We start from the raw sequence: 23,173 nt of genomic DNA, 5'->3' as shown, positions 1-23,173 counted from the left end.
TTCAAAAAATTTAACGACAAAAGTAATGTTAAAGAGTCGTTAACTTTAACAACTTCTGGGAGGTCGATTAAATATCTAAGTTATTGTTAAATATGGCCGCCTTCATGCAAGTACCTGTTCCACCTCAGAGAAAAGAAAGGCATTTTCGCCTCAAAGATGACCTTTCTTTGAATTTGTCCAATGAGGAATTAAGAGAAAGGTACAGATTTGGTAGAGAAGGAATTATGTTCATTTCCAACCTAGTTCGCAATGATGTATCAAGAAAAACAAAGAGAAACCATGCCCTCACTGTGCCACAGCAAGTCATGGTAACCATGAGATTTTTAGCCACAGGCAGTTTCTTGCAAGAAGTTGGAGACACAATAGGTAAGATTGCATTATATATTTATCATATGTCATTTAAAATTAAGTAAACATTGCCAATGTGGTGTTAATCGACTGCTATATTTATCTTTGGCTGATTTTTGAGTGATACTTTCAATTTGTTGATTTTCTAAATAATATATAATCAAACGGTAAATACACATTTTATTTTTGTACTTTATCGATCTCCAAAATTATATGTTGTTGTTATTGGTCTGTTTACAGGTTTGCACAAGGGAACTGTCTCACGTATTGTGTCTGATGTTTTGAATTCATTATATGACAAACGGGATGAGTTTATCAAGTGGCCGAAAAATGTTGATGAAACAAGAGGATACTTTTACCGTCTAAGTGGTTTCCCAAATGTGCTAGGGGCAATAGATGGTACACACATCCGTATCCAGGCTCCATCAGAAGATGAACCATCATTCGTGAATAGGAAAGGGGTACATTCTGTCAATGTGCAGGCTGTTTGTGATGCCAGAGGTAAAACATTTCTTTCTTATCTAATATGACATTGACCTTCATAACATAATAAACTGGTTTCAACTTTTTTGTATGACTGGGACCCCTATAGTCTGTTTCTCACATAGTAATTACTTTCACTTTCACTCCAGTGTAAACCTTCATCTAGGACATAAAAGTAGGATTTTATATGGTTTACTTATTACAGGTAAATTAAAATATTAGTCAAATATTAAAAGAAGTTATTTGTCATTTTTTCGTCAATGAGAAAAAGATTCTGTTCAGGGGCCCAGCCACTTTCAAAAAGGGGGGGGGGTCCCAACCTAGGAAAAGGGGAGTTCCAACCATATGTCCCCATTCAAATGCACTGATAGTCCTAAAAAGGGGGGTTTCCTGGAACCCCACCACAGATCCGCCACTGCTGTTTCAGATACATTTCTTAAATTTTCCCTTTTAATCCAAAAGAAAGAAAGATTATCCTAGGTTAACTTACAGTACAATTTATAATTTTAATATCGCTCTGATGTGGATCAACTATAAAAAAATAAAGATGCATTAGCACAATTGATTTGATTATTAATATCATGTTTTCCTAGTTTGAAACAATATAGTTGAGTCATAATTTGTGAGTCTATACATGCATTGTACATCTGAGTTATGGTTATTCATTGTGTTTTCTGAAATTTAAAGCAATTATACACTTGTAGTTGGAAATGTTTGGACACCCCCTTTTAAGATTACCATTACAATACTTTTATATAAATGCATTCAAATAAATTTTATTTTTTGGTCCACTGTTGCATGATCCCAAATAATCCTCTCTTTGAAACTCTTGCTACACCTCTTACATGACTTAATTAGAAAAATATAATAATTAATAAAAGATAATTTGTTACATATAATTCTGTTTATGCTATTACAACATTTCTTTCTTCTTTGCATTATATATAATATTCTATATTTTGCAGGTAAATTCACAAACATAAATGCAAACTGGCCAGGTAGTAGTCATGATTCCCACATATTCAGGACTTCACAAGTATGTATTTTATAGCCATGTTGGTCATCTTTTATTAGTCATATTCCCTTTCAAGCACTATATGTTAACAGTAGGAAGACTTCTTATTTTCTCAATATATATTCAAAATCTCTTATCTTGGATTGGTTACCACTGCGGGAAGTCAAAATCTTCTTCTTGGACATAAACCCCCTATTTTTATTGCCTGTCATCATTAATATTTGTTTTCCCTTTTTGTCATTACACTGATAAAGGTGTAAAAATACCAATCTGAGGACATTTGAATTTCATTTCAAAATAATGAATTTATCATTTCACATTTACATATAATTAAGCATTTTAGCATAATAAAATTTGGATTAATGAAAGAAAGGCTAATACATTATACATATTAGATTGCAATTGTATTTCCATATCTTTAGTAAAGGATTTATATGTTAAAAAATCTATTATTCCATATATTAAGAAGCAACCTTTTAGTTTTAAGTGGGGGCTATGTTAAAAAAATATTGATATACAATAACTGAAAAAAGAATATAGAAATATCTTTAGTAAATGATATATATGTTAAAAAATCGATTCTTCTATATATATATAAAGAAGCAACCAATTAGTTTTAAGAGGTGGCTATGTTAAAAAAATATTGATATACAATAACTGAAAAAGGAATATACAAAAAATAGTCTTGCTCAATATTATTTAAGGTAAACAGTGTAACTCCTCCGTAAAGCTTAATATATAAATTTAAATTATACAAATGGTAGTTTTAACCAAATATATGATGTAAATGAAATATAAACCTTTATGTATAGGTTTGTACCTACATGGAACAAAATGGTGGATGGGCAAATGGTGTACTGCTTAGGGATAGTGGTTATCCTTGTCGTCCATTTTGATGACCCCATACCAGAATCCTGTACAAGATCATCAGAAAAAGTACAATAGATGCCACTGTTCAACAAGAAGTGAGATTGAGAGAACATTTGGGAGGCTGAAGAGACGGTTCCATATATTACACTCAGAGGTAAAGGATAAAAAAAATCAATTCTTTATGCAAATGATCAGTGTCATAGAACATAAGGGAGCTACCATTTGATTTTTGAGGGGGGAGGGGGGGGGGGTCAGGACAGGACAGGAGTTTTGAGTAAAAAAAAAGGCAGGATGAGACACTTGCAAAAAAAAGGCAGGATGACAATTAAGGTAAAAAAAGTCAGGATAAACTAATAAAAAAAAGCAGGACCGAATAGAGTGAAAAATAAAAAGGCAGGACTGAAAAGAGGGAAAAATAAATAGGCAGGACAAAATTTTTCATCCTAGTCACTTTGTTCAATTTCATCAGAAACTGATTTTTTTGTGGTTCTATATGCTGAATGTATCTGTGTATTAATATTTTTATATTGGGCCCTGTTTTCAAATTAGTCCATATAATATAAAATCCAAAGGGTCCAAAATTAAACTTTGTTTCATTTTACAAAAATTGGATTGATTGCGTTCTTTGATATGCTGAATCTAAACATGTATTTAGATTTTTAATTTTGGACCTGTTTTCAAATTGGTTCACTTTGAGGTCCATAGGGTCCAAAATTAAACTAAGTTTTGATTTTAATAAAAATTGGATTGTTTGGGTTCTTTGATATCCTGAATCTATACATAAATTTATATTTTTGGTTTTGTACTCAGTTTTCAAGTTGGTACAAATCAGGGTCCAAATTAAATGTTGTGTTTGATTTTTACAAAAATTATTGAATATATTAGGTGTGCTGAATCTTAACTCTGGTTTCAGATTTTGGATTTGGAGCAAAATTGGGAATGTCGAGATCCATGCAAAGGATCAAAAAATTAAATTTTGTTTGATTTTGGTGTATGGAATGATTGTTAGGTGTAGATGTCTAGCTGGCAGGTGTCATCTGACCTTGATCTCATTTTCATGGTTCAGTGGTCAAAGTTAAGTTTTTGTGTTGTGGTCTGTTTTTCTTAAACTATAAGCAATATGTCAACTATATTTGTTGTATGGAAGAATCATTACCTGTACTTGTCTGCTTGGCATGGTTCATCTGACATTGACCTCATTTCCATGGTTCATTGGTCAATGTTTAGTTTTATTGGTTAAGTCTGTTTCTTATAAACTATAAGTAATAGGTCAACTATATTTAGTGTATTGAATAATTGTTAGGTGTACATGTATTTCTTGTTTGGTTTATATGACCTTGACCTCATTTTCTTGTATCATGTTAATAGAAAATTAAAGGATATGGAGTAAATGTACATGGGACAAAATCACACACAATACATAGAAAACATAGAAAATTATCAATGAACAAGTTTATGTGATAGTTGTAGTAAGGCTTTATATTTAGGACTATCAATATAAGGCCATAAAAAAGAATAAGTTTGTTTGCCCTAACCCTACCTACCCAGACAATATCTCCCTACTCAAAATCTTTTATTGTCTTGATGTGAAAAAGTTTTTTTTTAATCAGATAGGCATGAAGACCAAACAAAATCTGACACTTCAATTTCTCTTTGCCGAAAAAAAAAGAAAATGCCTACCTAACTACCCACTGTATCTACCTTTGGGTAGGGTTTTGGCAAACCAAAATATTAGCAAGGATTAGTAAAGAAGGTGAGTCATTTCAGCGTGTGCACTCTTGTCTAAGTTCTAACTTCTAAGACCAAATTAACATGCTATTGTGAAAAAAAGGCAATAATTCTACATTACTTTCACTCTTTGGTTTCAGATAAGAATGACACCAAGCAAAGCATGCAAGATCATCATTGCTTGTGCTATTCTTCACAATATTTGCATCTTATTAAATGAACCAGACATTGAAGATGATGGAGTAGTGATAGACAATGATGGAGATCTTGGGGAACGTTTTTTTGGTGATCAGGACGGAAGAGGTGTCAGAGACCACATTTCCTCCACATTTTTTAATCGCTGAAATCATGAATAAAACATTGAAAAAAGCTTTTTTCAGAATATGTATTTGATCAATAACAATAATTTAAAACATATCAAAAATATAACATTAATATGGAACTATAGATAAATGTTGATTAAAGTTACTGAAATAAAGCCTCTAACATTGACTCTGTACAACTATTTTCAAAATTTTTCTTTATCAAATCATAAAACTCCATTTGCTTCTTGAAAAGTTCCATTTGGGTCCGATTTCTTTTTAGCTCGCTCTCTAATGCCTGACACTGCAACTCGTATACATCTTCTGCAGTTCTCTTGGGTTTCTTTGTCCGTTTATTCTCACTGAAATATATACAAAAAATTAATACTTGGTAAATCTTGTAAATAAATATAGTTATTATAAACCGGTATAACTATTTATGTAAAATTGTTTTTTCAAAGGCCAAGATTTCTACAACTTGTACGTTAATGTTTCCACCTTTAACTAATAGTCTTTAAAAAAAATTGATCATATTGAAGTAAGTGTTCCGGATTAATATTTAAACAAAAGGTGATGTAGACTTTCATTTAATTAATTCTACAAATGAGTATTTGGGATATTTCTCTGAATCTTACATTTAACTGATAGTTAAATGCGATAATTTGATTTAGAATTTAGATCCCCATTTACAGGACATATTTGATCATAAAAGAACAAGTTTAATGAAACAATTTAAAGGGAGATAACACTTGATTTTATACAGGGCTGCTGTATAAACTTATTGGCACTTTAAGAATATTTATCAGTATTCAAATCATTACATAAGAATATGTGGTATGATTGCCAATTAGACAATATATATATGCATCAGAGTCCAAAGGAAGCCCAATTAAGCCAAGTTATATCATCATAATCCCTTTAACAAAGAGCAAATATATTCCAGGATGTATTCAGGTGTTTCATACACAAAAGACTCATCAGTGATGCTCCATTTAAATAAAGTTGCAGCGCCAGATATATACAACGCTAAAAGAGCATTCAGTACATACCCAACTTACTTAGTTTATAGAAATTATAAAGGCTGTTGTAATCTTTCATCTAAAACATATACCTGGCTTTTGGTGGTTGCTGAGTGCTGCTATTAGTAAATGAAAGAGGTATTTGGGCTGATAGGTTGGCATGTTCAGTATAAAGTGTTTCTTCATTTCTCTGATGAACCTGCTCCAGTCTTCTAATCCAGATACTCTCCACAGAAGATGGTGGTTCTAAAAGTTTTGATTAAAGAAACATTAAAATTGCCTCAGTTGATTGGGTATACATTGCATATGTGTTGAGTATATAAAAATAAGGAGGAATAGTATGATTGATTAGAAGACCTTGAGACAACTATCCACCAAATTGGAAATGAAGTTGATGTATATTTAAAATTGAGAATGGAATGGGGAATGTGTCAAAGAGACAACAACCCGACCATAGAGCAGACAACAGCCGAAGGCCACCAATGGGTCTTCAACGCAGCGAGAAACTCCCGCACTCCGAGGCGTCCTTCAGCTGGCCCCTAAACAAATATGTATACTAGTTCAGTGATAATGGACGTCATACTAAACTCCAAATTATACACAAGAAACTAAAATTAAAAATGAATATTTAAATGTGTCAGTCAAGATACATATATTCAAGACATAAAATCCCCATCAATTGAACAACATAGGTTGGTGAAAGGTATGGTAAAATAGAAAAAAATAATATAGCCATGATAGCTGTTACTTCTTTCCATAAGTCATTATATTCTGTACTGTCAATTACAACTTTAGAAAATATATAAAGACCAATTGAATGAAAGTAAGTAAATAGATACAAAATTTACTTAAAGCGTGCTATTACAGAGACCCTGTATAAGACCCTCCATGAGTCATTTTTTTATACATATAAATTCTTTTCACAGCAATATATATCAACTTCAGTTCTTTAATTCAAATATTGATTCTGAAACATTGCATCTTCATTTTTATGAAATGCAGAATTGTAAAAATAATAGCATAATGCAAAAATCTAAGTAATAATTACCATCAGCTGTCTGGCATCCTGAGACAGCAATCTGTGCTGGAATGGGTGAGTTGACAGGTTCAGCAGTATATATTTGATCAGATGATGAGCTTTCTGAAATAGAATGAAGATACATAATAATTTTATTTTTTTTAACAATCATTTTATTTTTGGATATTTGATTGATAATAAGAACTCTTCATTCGATCAAAATCAAATAAAATAATACTTGAATAATGTTATTCTTGTACCTGTTTTCTTGTAGCTGTCATATAAATACTATACACAAAAAGGATGAATATGCATGAACATTATTCCTCATTGCAGTGGAACCCCCTCCCCTTTTTTTTGATGATCTATGCATTTGAATGGGGACCTTTTAAAATGGCTTGATCCACCCCTGTATTGATTGTACTTACACTCTCAATTTTATACCAAATTATTTGTTACAAGGGCAAATAATCTCGCTCTTTACTTATGGTTACAATTATAATATTACTGCAATTAATTACCAGCCAGTGTTAACCTTTTATAAATCTATATCATGAACTAATTCATTTGATTAACAATATGCTCAGCAATTTTTAAAATAAACTATATATTAAAAACTGTTTATATCTTAAATACTAATATTTTATAAAAGGTTCCAGATTTAAACAATGATAGGTATAGGATGGCTACTATACTAATCCTGAATTTAATAATAACTAACAAATCAAGCAATTTAATGGGCTTTTTTGTTGATAAAATTGATTTTAATGCTTAAAAGAAAGTAAATTTCTTTAAAAAATTTATTGTCATGTGTATGCGTGAATATCTTCTTTAGATACACACCTTGTATACTGAACTGTGTTGGTCTACTCTCACTTGTTTCTGTCTGCTGAGGAAACCCTGTAAAAATGATAAAGTGAAAATTACAAAAAAAATCAGGCACAAAGAAAGATAACTCAATTTTTAATAATGCATGTCTATTTTGAAATGGACTATAAACATGTCACAATGACTTGAGTAAAGTATCCAATGCAAGTTCGTTCTTGGTTGTATTTACAAATAACTTTTATTGAAATTTAAATAATCTTTAAAAGTAAAAGGATTTTCTCTGAAAATTTTACTACAGCTTATTTTTTTTTTCATGGTGATAAAACATGATGTAAGGGGCATTGCAGAATTGACCGCCAAAGGTGATGGCCAACACAAACTTCAGCTCTTGCAAAACAATAATTATACCTTTTTTTATCGATAAATAGATTTGTATATGATGATTATTTCTCATCAATATCATGAGAAGGTATTTTTATATATCTAAGGTAAGAGAAAGGTTGCATTATAACACAACATAAAATTCTATTTTTAGCACATCGGCGACGTCTGTAGGGAATTTCGTTGAAAGGGATATCCTAATGTCAAAGCAGACGACGCACTCTGGCTTAATAATTTTCTGCATTATTTTCTATGATAGCAATAAAAATAACCGTCAGATTTATTGTTTCAAAGGAATTAAACAAATTAATGGAAGCATATCATTGATTAGTAAATCTAAAAGTAAAATACTTGCCCACTGAAGTTTCCATCCCTTCATCTATTACTTTGAAAGAGGAGGTGTCTTGTAATGCATTTATTATGTTCTCCTCAGCAACGCTTATTGGTTTTGGAGAAGGTCCTCCTCCTGTCTTGTTTCTCTCCCTCTTTTCATACACAAATTTTTCTTTGGCGTCTCTTGTGAGGTTTCTGAACTTGGTTTTCACAGTCAGAACTTGCCTATAGCTCACACCAAGAGCATTCACTTCTGCAGTTATTTTTTCCCACATTCTGTTTTTTGCATCAGCTGTCACATCCTTACCGAATTTCCCCCTCAGTAAAGCCAGTTCTTCAACAACTCTCCTACTGATGAGGGTAACTTCCATACTGGAAAAATTCTGCCCTCTAATTCTTGGAATTTTCTTGGGGGGTTGCTCTTCAGCCATGTTCAAACAGGAAGTGGAGGAATTTTGGGTAAATTTTTTGGAATTATGGGAAAATGTTAAAATAAACAGTTGTTAAATTTTTTAACAAGTGGTTAGTTAACTCAGTCGTTAAATATTTTTGAACAACATAATTTAACGCAGTAATTAGCTAACAACAATGTTAAAATTTAACGAGTCGTTAGGCTTAACTAGTCGTTAGCTTAACGACACTTTTGAACAACCGGGCCCTGTTCACTTATAATAAAACAGCACAGTAATATTTGACAAAATTGTTTGTTTAAGTTAGAAAATTAATCAGCATTACATCCGGTTTATAGCTTCATATCTTTACGCTGTAAAAATTAAAAAGAACAATCTGCGTATTCCATTTCTTTTACAAGGAAAGAAAAAGCTGACGACCCAACACATTTCTAGGAAAAGAGTCAAAGCGAGCGCGGTCTTATTGTATATATATTTAAGGATACATAAGAAATCTGTTCCTAATTAGATCTTCTGAGACTCTATCTAGCCCAAATGTTTGCACTTTGAATGTAGGAATTTGACCTAAGTGAGCAGGTGACATCTTTTGGGATAACTTCAGCAGGCAACCTAAGTTTAATTACCATTGTCTTATTTATCAACGAAAAATTTAAAATAAAAAAAACAGTAATTAAATAATGTCAGAACTAAGACTGACTCTAGGGAGAACTATACCTGACCAAAAATACCAAATATCAAGAAGCAAGCAGATAATCTTATATTTAATGGGAAATCAAAGACCGAACAAATAAACTCGGGTATAATAAACATATAGTTTGCTAAATTATATAATTGATACTAAATTTATATAATTGATACTAGCTTCATACAAATATGATACTAGCTCCATACAAATATGACACTAGCTTCATAAAAATATTTCAATAAAATATATCTATGTCACAGCCAAAATATTTTAAGGTACAGAGGATCAAATGTATTAATGATGAGATGGAGATAAAAAATAAAATAAAAATATTAACTCCCACGCACTCACGCACTTCCGCATCATCCACACACACAGTTTATCGTTAAAACATATACAAATTGATGATTCTGAATGCCATATCACGATTTATTTTATTGATTCAATGGGATAGACATAATGTCTTACTGCATCATATATTGATAGTAACATCCATATCATCCAATTAATGGTTTTTATTTTCCAAAGAACTTTAAATGCAGAGTAGCCACATCTTCTTATATCAATAGGCATTACATGATATTTTAATAAAATTTTCATAATTCAACGTTTACATACGCTAGCTCTTGTATGTCGAGTAAAAAAAAAGTATTTACAAAAATACCGAACTCCTTAGTAAATTAAAAAAAAATCATGACCCATTAACCGAAATTGTGTACACCGAACACAACTCTCTATACAAATTCAAACAAACATACTTGATAAACCTGACAAGACGGTCATTAAAAACAGATTTTGTAGTTGAAGTACAGTATAGTAAAACACTTTCTCGATAAAGTACAAAGCAAGTAAAATATAAATACTAGTACAAGGTTATAGAAAATTAAAACAACACCATAAAAACCTCATGCGTCTAAATCGCACCTCTAAACCCACCCTCATCAGGAACGCCCAGGCCAAAACACCGAACGTCTAGATGCACAAATATCGAGTCACGCCAAGAGTCGTAAGGCAAATAAAGCTAAAACTGTAAAGTAAATTTAATTATTCACAACCTCGGCACATACAATCTATAACTCAAGACCAAACTGTATTATTTGTGAAGTTGACACTGAATATTTATCTGTTAGGTCTAGGTACTTTCCGATGTGCTTTTTGAGAGAGAAAAAAGGACAAACCGTTCTTTGACAACACCCTAGCTTACAATCAGTGTAATGTTAATATAAAGAGATGCTAATTATTTATCCTTAATGCTAAATTCACTGTGAGATATGATATTTGAGTTATCAGGAAAAGGAATTATTTAAAGAAAAGACATCATCAATATATCTTAAATTGAACTGTTAAGTAATACGGCCTTATATACATTTTACTTGTTAGATGTAAAAGACGAAACCACCTCACAGGGAAACATATTTAAAAAGGGTGAAGGTTTGGTACCATTAAAACGTTTAAACCCGCTGCATTTGTTTGCACCTGTCCTAAGTCAGGAATCTGATGTTCAGTAGTTGTCGTTTGTTGATGTGGTTCATAAGTGTTTCTCGTTTCTCGTTTTTTATATTGATTAGACCGTTGGTTTTCCCGTTTGAATGGTTTTACACTAGTAATTTTTTGGGGCCCTTTATAGCTTACTGTTCGGTGTGAGCCAAGGCTCCGTGTTTAAGACCGTACTGTGACATTTAATGATTTACTTTTATAAAATTTTGACTTGGATGGAGAGTTGTCTCATTGGCACTCATACCACATCTTCTTATATCTAATTAGTAATCAATTGGAATATCGATTGCCTTTAGAAATATTTATCTATGATACTCAATAATTCTGTTTTTGATCATAACTTAAGTATTGTGATTATTTAGACTTTTCTCTACCAAGGACCAAAGATTCGTTACTGCTTTTCAGTTCATTATACAGATTTTTTCGTAGTAGAAATATTACATTGTACGTTGATTATGAGATGCAATAGTAAATACTGACATATCAGATCAACTGAGAAAACAAAAATACCATTAGAAAGAACGAATGTAACATCACCTTAAAAATCTATGATAGAAATAAGAAGTCTTTTCGTTAAGTTCCAAATTTGTGTATGAAAATTTCTCTGATTTGTTCAAATATCAAGGTCAAGAAAGAAAAGAAAGATGTTACGATATTTTTAATAAAATCGAGAATGGAAATGGGGAATGTATCAAAGAGACATAAACCCGACCAAAGAGCAGAAAACAGCCGAAGGCCATCAATGGGTCTTCAACACAGCGTGAAAATCCCGCACCCGGAGACGGGCTTTAGCTGGCCCCTAAATAGATTTAAGAAGATGTGGTATGAGTGCCAATGAGACAACTCTCCATCCAGGTCAAAATTTATAAAAGTAAACCATTATAGGTCAAAGTACGGTCCCTAAAGAATGTTTTCTTTTAAGAATGTTTAGAAAAGTCAAAATTATTGCAGAGATTTAAATTTTCAGTAAATGTTCATTGTCAATTGGAGATCTTCTACAATTTTATTTACTTTTATTTTACTCTTTCTTATAATAAAGAGAGAATCGCTATCGTTATTGTTAGATCCTTCGAGTTTTTTTATCTTTAAGATACCACTCCGTACAAAAACACGAGATTCTTATTTCGTTTATCATCTCTAATCTTCTAAAAGGACACGTACACGAACCAAAAAGCTTCTGTACGTCATCGGGAAACTGTTCGGCATACACTATCAGAAAGAAAACGATCCAACAAAACCTTGCCGTCTCCATAGGCATAGTTTTTCATTTTAATATTGAAGAAAATCAATCGGATTACAGTTTTCTCATTTTTTTTTGTCTTTAAATGAAAGTTCATACATTGTTATGACGACTGGAGGTCAACGAATGCGGGAAATCATCTTTAATGTATTCCTTGAAAACTACTAAACTCTTCTGACTCTGAATTCGCAAGGCTTCACTAGGATCTCTGAAGCGTGTTCTGTTTAGACAACTGAATATTTTAATGAATATAATTGTATCCCAATACCGGTGTATTTCACAAAAAAAGACCACGAAAAGATTGTTTAAGTAATGGTGTTTTCTATTTCCGACTGATAACTTTATAATTTCCTATATTCTTTTATAATCTAGACATCCTTTGCACTGCAAAGAAAACTTAAGATAATTACTATAATTTATTATGATTGATTGTCTACGAAAAAAATCCCCCAGTTATGGTATCTTTCGTTAAAGACTTGTTTAATGACAATAGCTGCATACATAGACAATCTGACATATCATCGTCACTTTGGTCACTTTACTTTCACAAATAATTTCCAATACTAAGACGCATATTTTGATTGAAATCACTAAGAAAGACAAAATGTTTAACAGAAAAAAATAACTGCTTGAAAAATTTACTATACTTTTATGTAGATATGCCGCAGCAAACTTACAGCAGAGCTTTTAACCTTTTTGATTTATGCGTCACTGATGAGTCTTTTGTAGACGAAGCGCGCGTCTGTCGTACAAATTTTTACTACTGGTATCTATGATGAGTTTATTTGTATTACCATACTTCAATACTTTAATTTTTTAACGTAATTAAATAGTTCTAGTCTTAGTTGGTTGCCCGTTATGGAATATATGTTTCAAAGATGACGACAAACATATTCCAATTGTCGTAATCATTATTCCGTCCCCTTTTCCTGGAATGTATGTGACCTACCGAATTTGACTTATCAACGGGTTTGTACTTATATCAGCAACACAACTATTGCCACATGTGAAGCATGATTTGCTTACCATTCCGGAGCACCTGAAATCAACCCCGGTTTTTGGCGGGGTTTGTGTTGTTCCGTCTTTGGTTTTCTATGTTGTGTTTTGTATACTGTTGTTTTTCATTTCGTCGTTTTTCGTTTTTTGCCATGACTTTGTCAGTTGTTGTTTGACTTATGAGGTTAAATTTCCCTTTGGTATCTTTCGCCTCTTTTATTTTCGGGATATTTTGGAATAATTTTAAGATCATCCAGCAACTTTTTTGTTACGTATTTCCACATCCTATTTCGAAAATCTTTGCTACGCTGTTCTCATCTCTTCAGTTATATTTTAATCCATTCCCTTGAAAACAGATGTGGTATAAAGTGCATACATTAGTTTGTTTACCTTGTCTCGATACTTATTTTAATTACTTGGTTTAATAATGGTGTTATTAAAGAAACTTCCCTGAGTCTATCTATTAATCATGTTTCTTGTCTTATTTGTAACGTCATTGCAATCTTGTACTTTTGTAGAACAATAACACTTTAAAAGAAAACAAATTCTTGATAAGCTCATTTTATTTAATGTAATAAAGAAATGCCGTCACAAATGTTTACATCAGCTTAGTCAGTATAAAGTTATGCATAACTTGTATAAAACATTTGTAAAGGGGTTCCATGGAACTCTTTCTCGCCTGCGACTGCTTCTGTCAGTGTAAAGTGTAATGGTGAATGCACAAAACTGAATTCATTTATTATTAAACAACAGTGAAAAATTAAAATTCAAAATTGTTTCTTCAGAATTATTTTTTTTATATTTTGAGGAAGTTTCTGTCAAAAGTTCATAACATTTCATTCAGGTTAAATAAAGCGTTTGATGATTGAAAAAATTAATCCAATACCGTAACTGCAAAATACTAACTCTATCAGTAAATAACTAAAAATGGAATTTAATTCGAGCACAGTACTGCAAGAGTGCAACAGTAGCACAAACGTGCCACGAATATTAGTGAATATTGGAATATATTTATGATGTATCCACAGTATCATAGAAATCTTTCTTTGCTACGCTGTCCTTTCAGCAACCATATCAATTCTTTCCAATGTAAAAATAACGAGATGTGATATGACCACTGAATTCTATAGATTGTTTATTTTATCTAGTAAATCCTTATAATTACTTGTTTTTTTAAACATTATTCTTAAAGTATGTTTCCGTTTTCTAGACTTATTTATGACGTCATTAAATTGTTGTACCTTGGTCGAACAAGACCCAATTAATAGCAAATAAATGTGTGAGATATCCTTTAATTATCATAAGGAAATGTCGTAAGAAATGTTTACATCAGCTTGGTCAATAATAATGTATACCTAATTGGTATTTTAAATGGTTGTCTTAAATCACAATTTTTTCATTGTATAACCGTGCGTTGCTATTTCTGTTTAACACCATTAGATAGTTCTAATCATGGTCTTTTGCTCGACGCTTAATACGTGTTCTATTGAAATCTAGTACAGTAACTTGATAAGAAACAATATCAGGATTAAGAAGGAAAAATAGCAACTACGTGTAGTTATATTAAAACCGGCCATGTAAAAATCATATGTACGATCAATTGGGTTAACAGACTAACTCAATGTATAATGAGTTTTATGATAATTGGATTGACCCACGTTACTCTGAAATAATAGGCTACAGTCTTTACATTTGTACATATATACTGTCTGGATACTGATGTTATTATGCTGTGAATATTTGTTAAATGTACATATTCTTTGATCTGATTGTTTACAAATAAAGTTATTATTATTACAGGACTAAATATGTCGTAAGGTAGAGGTACAACATAATTTCAAAGTCATCAAGTCATTTCATTTTTCACGTATTTCCGCTTTCTATTACGGACAACAATTTACAACAATTTTCTCGTCTTTTCAGTCAAAATTTTAGATGTTTCCTATTTAAAGATAATGAGATGTGGTATGACTCGTTAGATTGCTTATGTTGTCTCGATTTTCCTTGTAATTACATGGTTTGAATAATACTGTTCTTATAGAATGTTATCTGAGACTATCTATTTATTGTATTTTATGTCTTATTCCTGACGTTATTTCACTTTTGTATATTGATTCAACAGTGACATTTTTGATACGGAAAACAATTCTTGAAAAAATCCTATAGAATTTATATAGAATGGTCGTAGGTAACGTTTAAATGAGTTTGGTAAATAATGATATATTCCTAATTGGTATAAAAGACGTGTTGTTTCATTAAATAACTGTTGTTTTGATTATATAACCATTCTTCACTGTGTTTATTTACATAATTTGATAGTTCGAATCATGATCACTAACGTGTCGATATGTAGGTGTTTTATTAAATTTGAGTACAGTAACCTGATAAGTGAGAATGAAAATAACGAAGTGACGTGTGATTATATTTCAATGAATGGTGCAATAAATATATGTACGATTAATTTTCGGAAACCTACCTTTTTGGCAATCACTTCTTATTATTACTTTGGTGATATTTCTGACATCATTACAATTTTGTACTTGGTAGAACAGTGACACTTCTTAACAATAACAATAAAGGCACCAACTTTACTGCACCAGATGAACATTTCGACAATTAATCGCTCTCCATTGGTGACTAATAATATACATTTTTAAATTGTTCGTTCATACATTTAGAAATTATTCTAAAACTATAGTGCCAGGCCATCAATAAAATAACTTGACCTTAGATGAAATTGAATATTCTTTTAAAGGACACTTTTGTTCGAATAAATTCTCTATTATTTATACATATCCTTGGCTTTTAAATTATTGGTTTTGATCCTGTTCGGTGAAGGTAAATCTAAACTTTGCTGTTTCTGTTTTACATAAGCTGATGATTCGAATCATGATAATTTACATGCCAATCGAAAGGTGCTGTTTAAATTTGAATATAGTAACTTAATTCAACTCTTGTCACTTACCATCTGGTTCTTTTTCAATATCAAACCATCTGATCCAGCCAAAATCAGCAGATTTTCTATGAAAATATTTTGATATACATTTTGTAGTAATTTCGCGATTAAATAAAATTGAGAATGGAAACGGGGAATGCGTCAAAGAGACAACAACCCGACCATAGAGCAGAAAACAGCCCAAGGCCACCAATGGGTCTTCGACACAGCGAAAAATCCCGCACCCGGAGGCGGACTTCAGCTTGCCCCTAAACAATAAGGTATACTAGTTGAGCGAAATAGACGTCACACTAAACTCCAAAACATATATAAATGAACCAAAATAAAAAAAAACATACAAGACTAACAAAGGCCAGAGGTTCCTGACTCGGGACAGGTGCAAAAATGCGGCGGGGTTTAACTTGTTTTGTGAGACTTCAACCCTCCCCTTTGTCTCTAGTTAATGTGGAATAAACACAAACGCAGCAATACGCATAGTGAAATTCAGTATAAAAGAAGTCAAAGTCCAATGTTAGAATAGGTAACAGAAGAAACTAAGAAAAATGACAATAATCAACATAGAGGTATTCCCGTAACAGTGTTGACAACCGTAGTACTTTTGTTGTTAATAGTACTGAATCATTTACCTATAACTTGTTTGTCATCGGCTATCGATAACAATGATTTTACGCTCACTCAGTCTGTCAGAGGCCCTCCAGTGGGGATTTGAATAAACACTTGTTACACATTTCGATACATAAAATGAAACTCTTCACAAAACTTTAAAGGAATTTGTTTGAAATATTCTTTATATTAGCACACACGACCGTTTTATTTTAGAGAATAATAAATATTCAGAGCTAATATCATTAAATAATCGAAAAATACATTTACACATTTGGATTTTCATTGTTAAAACTTTAAGTCGATGGGGTTAATGCATTGACAAAATGGAAGTCTTGGCAACAAAGTCATAAAATGAATTATGGATTAAAATATTTCGCATCCATGATTTTCAGAAGAAAGGCTTTCCCAACTTTAAATCAAATATTCTTAGTTCAAACTTCATAGCATAATTTTGTCAGTTGAAATATACAGCAATTTTGTCAGTGTAGAATTTTTAGCAAATTTGCCGCTATAAACATGCCATATGAACCAACAATGTTACTTTATAGCAACTGAAAATTGATTGGCGATTGTTTGCGTTAGTTATTTGAGAGTTGTAAGCTAACCGAAAAAGTATATCTGAACGTAGTAATTTAGGTAAGTACTGACTCTCAAATTACATTTAGATTTTATGCCACTGCGAAATTGCAACATTTTCAGTGTTTTAGACTTAAAGTTTATATGTTCATCGTTCATTTTATTAAGAATAAAATTTGACTTATATCAATTACACTGCACGTGTTTGATGCTATTCACAGCTTTTGTGTTTGTCTTAACACAAATAAATTTTGACTACCATGACGCTTGACTTGGAACTGGTATATAGATGTGAATTCCTTTAAAGATCTATATCAAGGGAGTTTCTGAAGTTTTCTGATTTGCTTGCACGTCAGTGATTTTTGCAAGTTTGATAAAAGTGACTTGAAAATAATAATGCTTTTAACTTGACATTTTTTTTCAAAGAACCGTGTTGGATGACTTAAAAAAATAATTCAACACGTTACATACTTTTAGTTTCTTCCATGACATAACATCACTAGTCAGGTTACGCATACCGAAGACCAAAAATGAGGGTATATTTCCTTTGGTAAACTTGAGCATATTCTGTTTTCAATTCTCTATATTCCGTACAGATAAAACTTCATACCTAAAGATTTCTCTTAAATTACGCATCACACTATATCACAAGCTACTAGATACTTAAATTTTAGCTCATTTGATAAAGGATCATTTACCTGAAGTCTCTTTTTACCTTTTCGTCAGCCTGCATCAAAAACAATGTTCTGACATCATATATAATAACAAATAATAAACTGGACCCGTTTTTGTATTCGGACTCATAGGAACATTTTAACAAGCGATTTCTATTTATCAATATTATAAATTAAGATTGAATTATACTTCTAATTTCATTAAAAGCTAAATTGTACGTTTATAGATATGGGAAAATCAGACATTAACCTTTTGTATGCAACTGTTTTGCTTAATTTTATCTTTTGTGTTTTAAACTAGCCATCTTCCTTTAATATATCCTATAGACTTTAACATGCTCATAAAATTTTCAACATAACGTAGTTCTGTTGTCTATATTCATTTCAATAATACTATTGTATTATTTGTGAAGTATGTTCAAATCTTATCAAATAATTAAAAACAAAGAAGACTAAATAAAACAAACAATGCTCTTACCTGTTCACTATTAAAGTTGAGTGCATATATGTATCTCCATGTACATTCTTGTCATACCGTTGGACAAAAAATAACGTCTTCGCAGGATTTGTACTGTTTTATCGGCTATCATGAATCGATCGTTAAATGTACGATAGTTTTTCCACTGGCCCTAATCATTTGCTGATGAGAAGAAAGTATATAAACTGAGAAAGGATAATGGTGTGGAATAATTATTTATTATTACGGATACCTTACATTGATGAAAAGAGGAAATGGTTAATGGCAAATGATTTATGTACTTGATACCTGTTACTGTACTGCAATAAAAACGCTGTTCCTTTGCTTTTTGTGTGGTTTTTTGCTGCGCATATACTGATTTTGTGTCATGAACGGATACCCCATATCCTTTATCTTACTGTAAGATAACATAAAAAAATCGAAATCTGTAGACTGGTTAAGATTTGCAGACTATTATATAATCTAAATGACGAATACATGTGCACTATCAATGTGTTTCATGCTTGCAATTAAGTTCTAGTGACCATATGTCAAACTTTAAAATTTCTATTTACGGAAATAGGTTAAAACATTTAGGGCATTGTCTCTTTTTGAACGGATTTTTTAGGGCGTGATGTATCTCCATGGCTGTAATGGAATAATGTAAATCACGGTGCAATGCGGTTGTGTTATATGTGTGGTGGTATTGTTTAGAAACAAAACTATACCATTATATAATTTGAAAGATAATACTTAACAATATGTAACAATGGCAAGGTAGAACATTTGAAATGTTTGATTCTAAAAGAATTTATGCTATCTGAAGCATGAAAATGTCTGCATGTTCTGTTTATGTCCATGTGTATATATAGCTTCCCATGCTCTAAGATGTTTAGGTTTGAGCATTCCTGATGAAGGTTAATCCAGAAAAGCTTTTTGGACGCTCGGAATGTACGAAGTGTTAATTTCATTTATTGTCTTGTTTGCGATGGCGTCTTCGATTTGTTACATTTTGGGATAGTTCAGTTCATTGGAAACAAATAATGGCAAGTCAATATTATTTGGTTAAGGTTAAGTGCATATATGTATCTCCATGTACATTATTATACCGTTGGACAAAAAATAACGTCTTCGCACGGTTTGTACTGTTTTAGCGGCTATCATGAAAAAAAAGTAAAATCACAAAAATACTGAACTCCGAGGAAAATTCAATCGGAAAGTCCCTAATCACATGGCAAAATCAAATGACAAAACACATCAAACGAATGGACAACAACTGTCATATTCCTGACTTGGTACAGGCATTTTCAAATGTAGAAAATGGTGGATTGAACCTGGTTTTATAGCGCTAAACCTCTCACTTGTACGACAGTCTTATCAAATTCCGTTATATTTACAACAATCGATCGTTAAATGTACGATAGTTTTTCAACTGGCCCTAATCATTTGCTGATGAGAAGAAAGTATATAAACTGAGAAAGGATAATGGTGTGGAATAATTATTTATTATTACGGCTACCTTACATTGATGAAAAAAGGAAATGGTCAATTGCAAATGATTTATGTACTTGATATCTGTTACTGTACTGCAATAAAAACGCTGTTCCTTTGCTTTTGTGTGATTTTTTGCTGCGCATGTTAGCAAATCCCATTTCCATAGAGATTGTTTAGCCCCACTCTCTCAAACAAGGTCAATTGACTTGAAACTTTTACATAGTGATCATGTTACGATTTGTGATTGGGTAAGTTTACGGGGTACCAATCAATCATGGTTCATAGACTAAACAAATTGTTAGTTGTTTTGTTTAATTGTTACCATTAAGATTTCAACATTTTCGGACGAAGAATATTTTCAGTGTTAAATTTATTTCCTAGTGTTGTGTCGATGCAACTACTTGTGGACTGCAACATATAGTCACCGATAGTATCATCAGCTCAGTAGTAAGTGCTTCGGCAATGATGATGTATTAAAAATGTTTCATTATAAAACTAAGGTTCCAACTACATCGAGCAAAGTTGACAATAGGTCGATAAGCATATTCTCTCTAGGTCCATCATGGTTATATAGTTCTTAAAGTATTCAAGTTTTTATACATCCTTGGCTTTGTGATGTGGGGGTGGTTGAGCATCTGCGAATGAAGTAAATGTTAAAAAGCACTTCCGAAGCAGCAAATTTATAGCGTTATTTTAATTTTTTTAGCACTGGATCGACATGCTGCTAGTAAACTGCTACGGATATTACCTCAGTATTCAGTGAATTTTTTCAGAAACAACCATTAGTTGGATTTGGCTATTCTCTGTAGGTCCCATTTGGTCATTTAACTTCTCGAATACTTATACATCCTGCCTTACAATTTTCTGGTTCGAGCGAAATGTTTATTACCAGTCATTAAGTGTCATATTTACACCAAAATAAAAATTTCAAAGAAATCTGTAAATACCACCTGGCAAAAAAGAACACATACTGTGCATTACACATATACTTGTTGTATGCGAAAGTATTCTCTTTGGTTGTCATTGTGTTGTTTGTAAATCTTTCGTTTAGATTATTATAAACACTGGATCCTTGTGTTGAAATTTTCATGCAAAAGTTATCCGGTAACTTAATATATTACTGGTAACCAAAGTATTCACAGATGAAGAAGACGACAACAGATCCATACCTTGTTGTTAAAAAAAAATGTCTTTTTCGTGTAGATTTTTTCTAGATTGTTTTTACAATGCTCGTGGTAAATATTCCATTAACTTAAAACAGACCTGGAAAATTGGTCACGACGATAGACACATTCATTTATCAGGTTATACAGCATCTTTATTGATTTTCTATTTTAGATATTTCAGTGTTTTACCTATCGATACGAAAAAGTCCTAACGCGAATTGCCAATAACGTCATTTTTGTCTATTGAAAAATAAGTATAGAAATCCGGGAAAAATGATTGCAACCCTATTTACCAAAATACCAAGTGTTTGAAACTATTAACCAGGGTAAAGTCTGTGAAAGAACATTGAAATGAATTAAAACAACCTTTTCTTTCTTTTTTCAGAAAAACCAAACCAGGTAGAATCATATAATGTACAGTTTTAACAAAATAATTAGAAAGTAGAATACACCGGATTTTCCGCCAGTCGGTGTTATTTTCAACTTTACATATGCTGGATTAAATAAGTAACCATCTTCATTTTTAAACAATTCAGTTTATATTTCGGTGTGTTGTGATTAATTTGCTTATTTTAATGACAGACATGTGAGACCTACATCCATAAAATCCTACGACATTAATATGCTGGAATGTATATTGATAGACAGATTTCGATTAAATTCTTTAAAAAACATTCTTGCATAATAACATTGTGTACCTGTGTTTTAATCTTTCATGCAAATAATTTGTGGGTTCCAAAAGGAAAACATGGAATTGTCATGTTTATTCAAATTGATCCAGCGACAGCATGCGTTTGTAAGCTCTTATATTTTCTTGTTTCAGTCCCTATTATTCCAAATGTTGTATTCTGAATAATTAGGATAATGTACCATATGTTCTGCTACTTTAGTAAATGAACGTATTTATATGTTATTAAGTCGGTCTGGCGTACTTTTGTATAACTCCAATAAGACCAAGATACTATGAGCTTTGTTTGCTAAATCTTATCCCTACTGAAGATACAAGCTTTCGGCAAACTGGAAGTAGAACATTGGATAGACCAAAAAATGTGCACGGAAGAATGGGACAAAAATGCGTTATGGTTAGACGGACAGAAGGACAGATAAACAATTATAACACTTACTGCTATGAAATCAACATTTTACTCGATCTTGTTTTTTGTGTGTGAGGAGGGGACAATTTCCATTGCTAGAAAAATATGTTTCATTTGTATCATCATGTATGATAACTGGTCTCGATTTAATTGTTAACTTTTCCAGTTGATATTCAGGTTTTTCCCTTCAAATTAACCGTTTACATGATTAATCATACTGATTGTTCTTCGTTCAAAGTTCCTCTTAACCGAGTCTTAAAAGTTTCAATTAATCAATATACAAATTCGTTGACAAAAAAAATCAAATGAAATAAAGTTTAATGTATAAAAACTTTTGTATGACATAAGCATTTGACATACAATTATGCAGCTATGCATTTAAGTCCACAGTATGAATCTAAGGTCCTCATGTGTATCTCTAAATGTACCATTCTTAACATGTTATACAATATATCATGTGACGTTATTTTAGGTTTTACCTTTGAAGATGATGACAGTTATTACGTAACTAATAGTCTACCAAAGCATTTCACCAGTAAATAGGATACAGCTCATTTTAATTAATTATGTTTCATTATCACAATCTCGTATGATGAAAAAATGAAAACTTGCACGACAAATGTTTCCGTTATACACATATGCAGGTGCAGGTCTGACGACGCCATTGCAAAAACAAGAGACGACGTAAGACATAGAAGTCCACTAAACAATACATAGGAAAGTAACGAATAAGTACCACGAAGGTCACTAAAACAAAAACCTGGGGTGATATCAGGTGCTCTAGAAAAGAATTGAGGGCTTTTTGAACCAATTAAATTATATGTAGTGTATATTTCAATGAAGCATCTAGAAGTCAACACATTGTTTTAAATGATAAACGGGTATTTAAATGTTGTGTCAAGCTCTAAACCGGTAAAACAAGTTAAACTAGTTGCGACTTCAAACAGAGACCATCAAAAATATTCCATTAACCTTAAATTCTTTAAAAAGTAAAATA

At 31.8% G+C, this 23,173-nt stretch overlaps 1 long non-coding RNA gene across 1 annotated transcript; it reads left to right on the top strand.

The window, feature by feature from the left end:
• Positions 1-555: 555 nt before the first annotated feature.
• On the top strand, positions 556-4,716 carry LOC127703776 (uncharacterized). Its single transcript, XR_007983040.1, has 3 exons — positions 556-849; positions 1,797-1,867; positions 4,585-4,716. It is a non-coding gene; the product is annotated as an uncharacterized LOC127703776 (long non-coding RNA).
• The last annotated feature ends 18,457 nt before the right edge of the window (positions 4,717-23,173 follow it).

This window comes from Mytilus californianus, unplaced genomic scaffold (assembly GCF_021869535.1).
Source record: "Mytilus californianus isolate M0D057914Y unplaced genomic scaffold, xbMytCali1.0.p SCAF_1, whole genome shotgun sequence".
NCBI lineage: Eukaryota > Metazoa > Mollusca > Bivalvia > Mytilida > Mytilidae > Mytilus > Mytilus californianus.
This window is presented reverse-complemented; position numbering and strand designations above follow the sequence as displayed.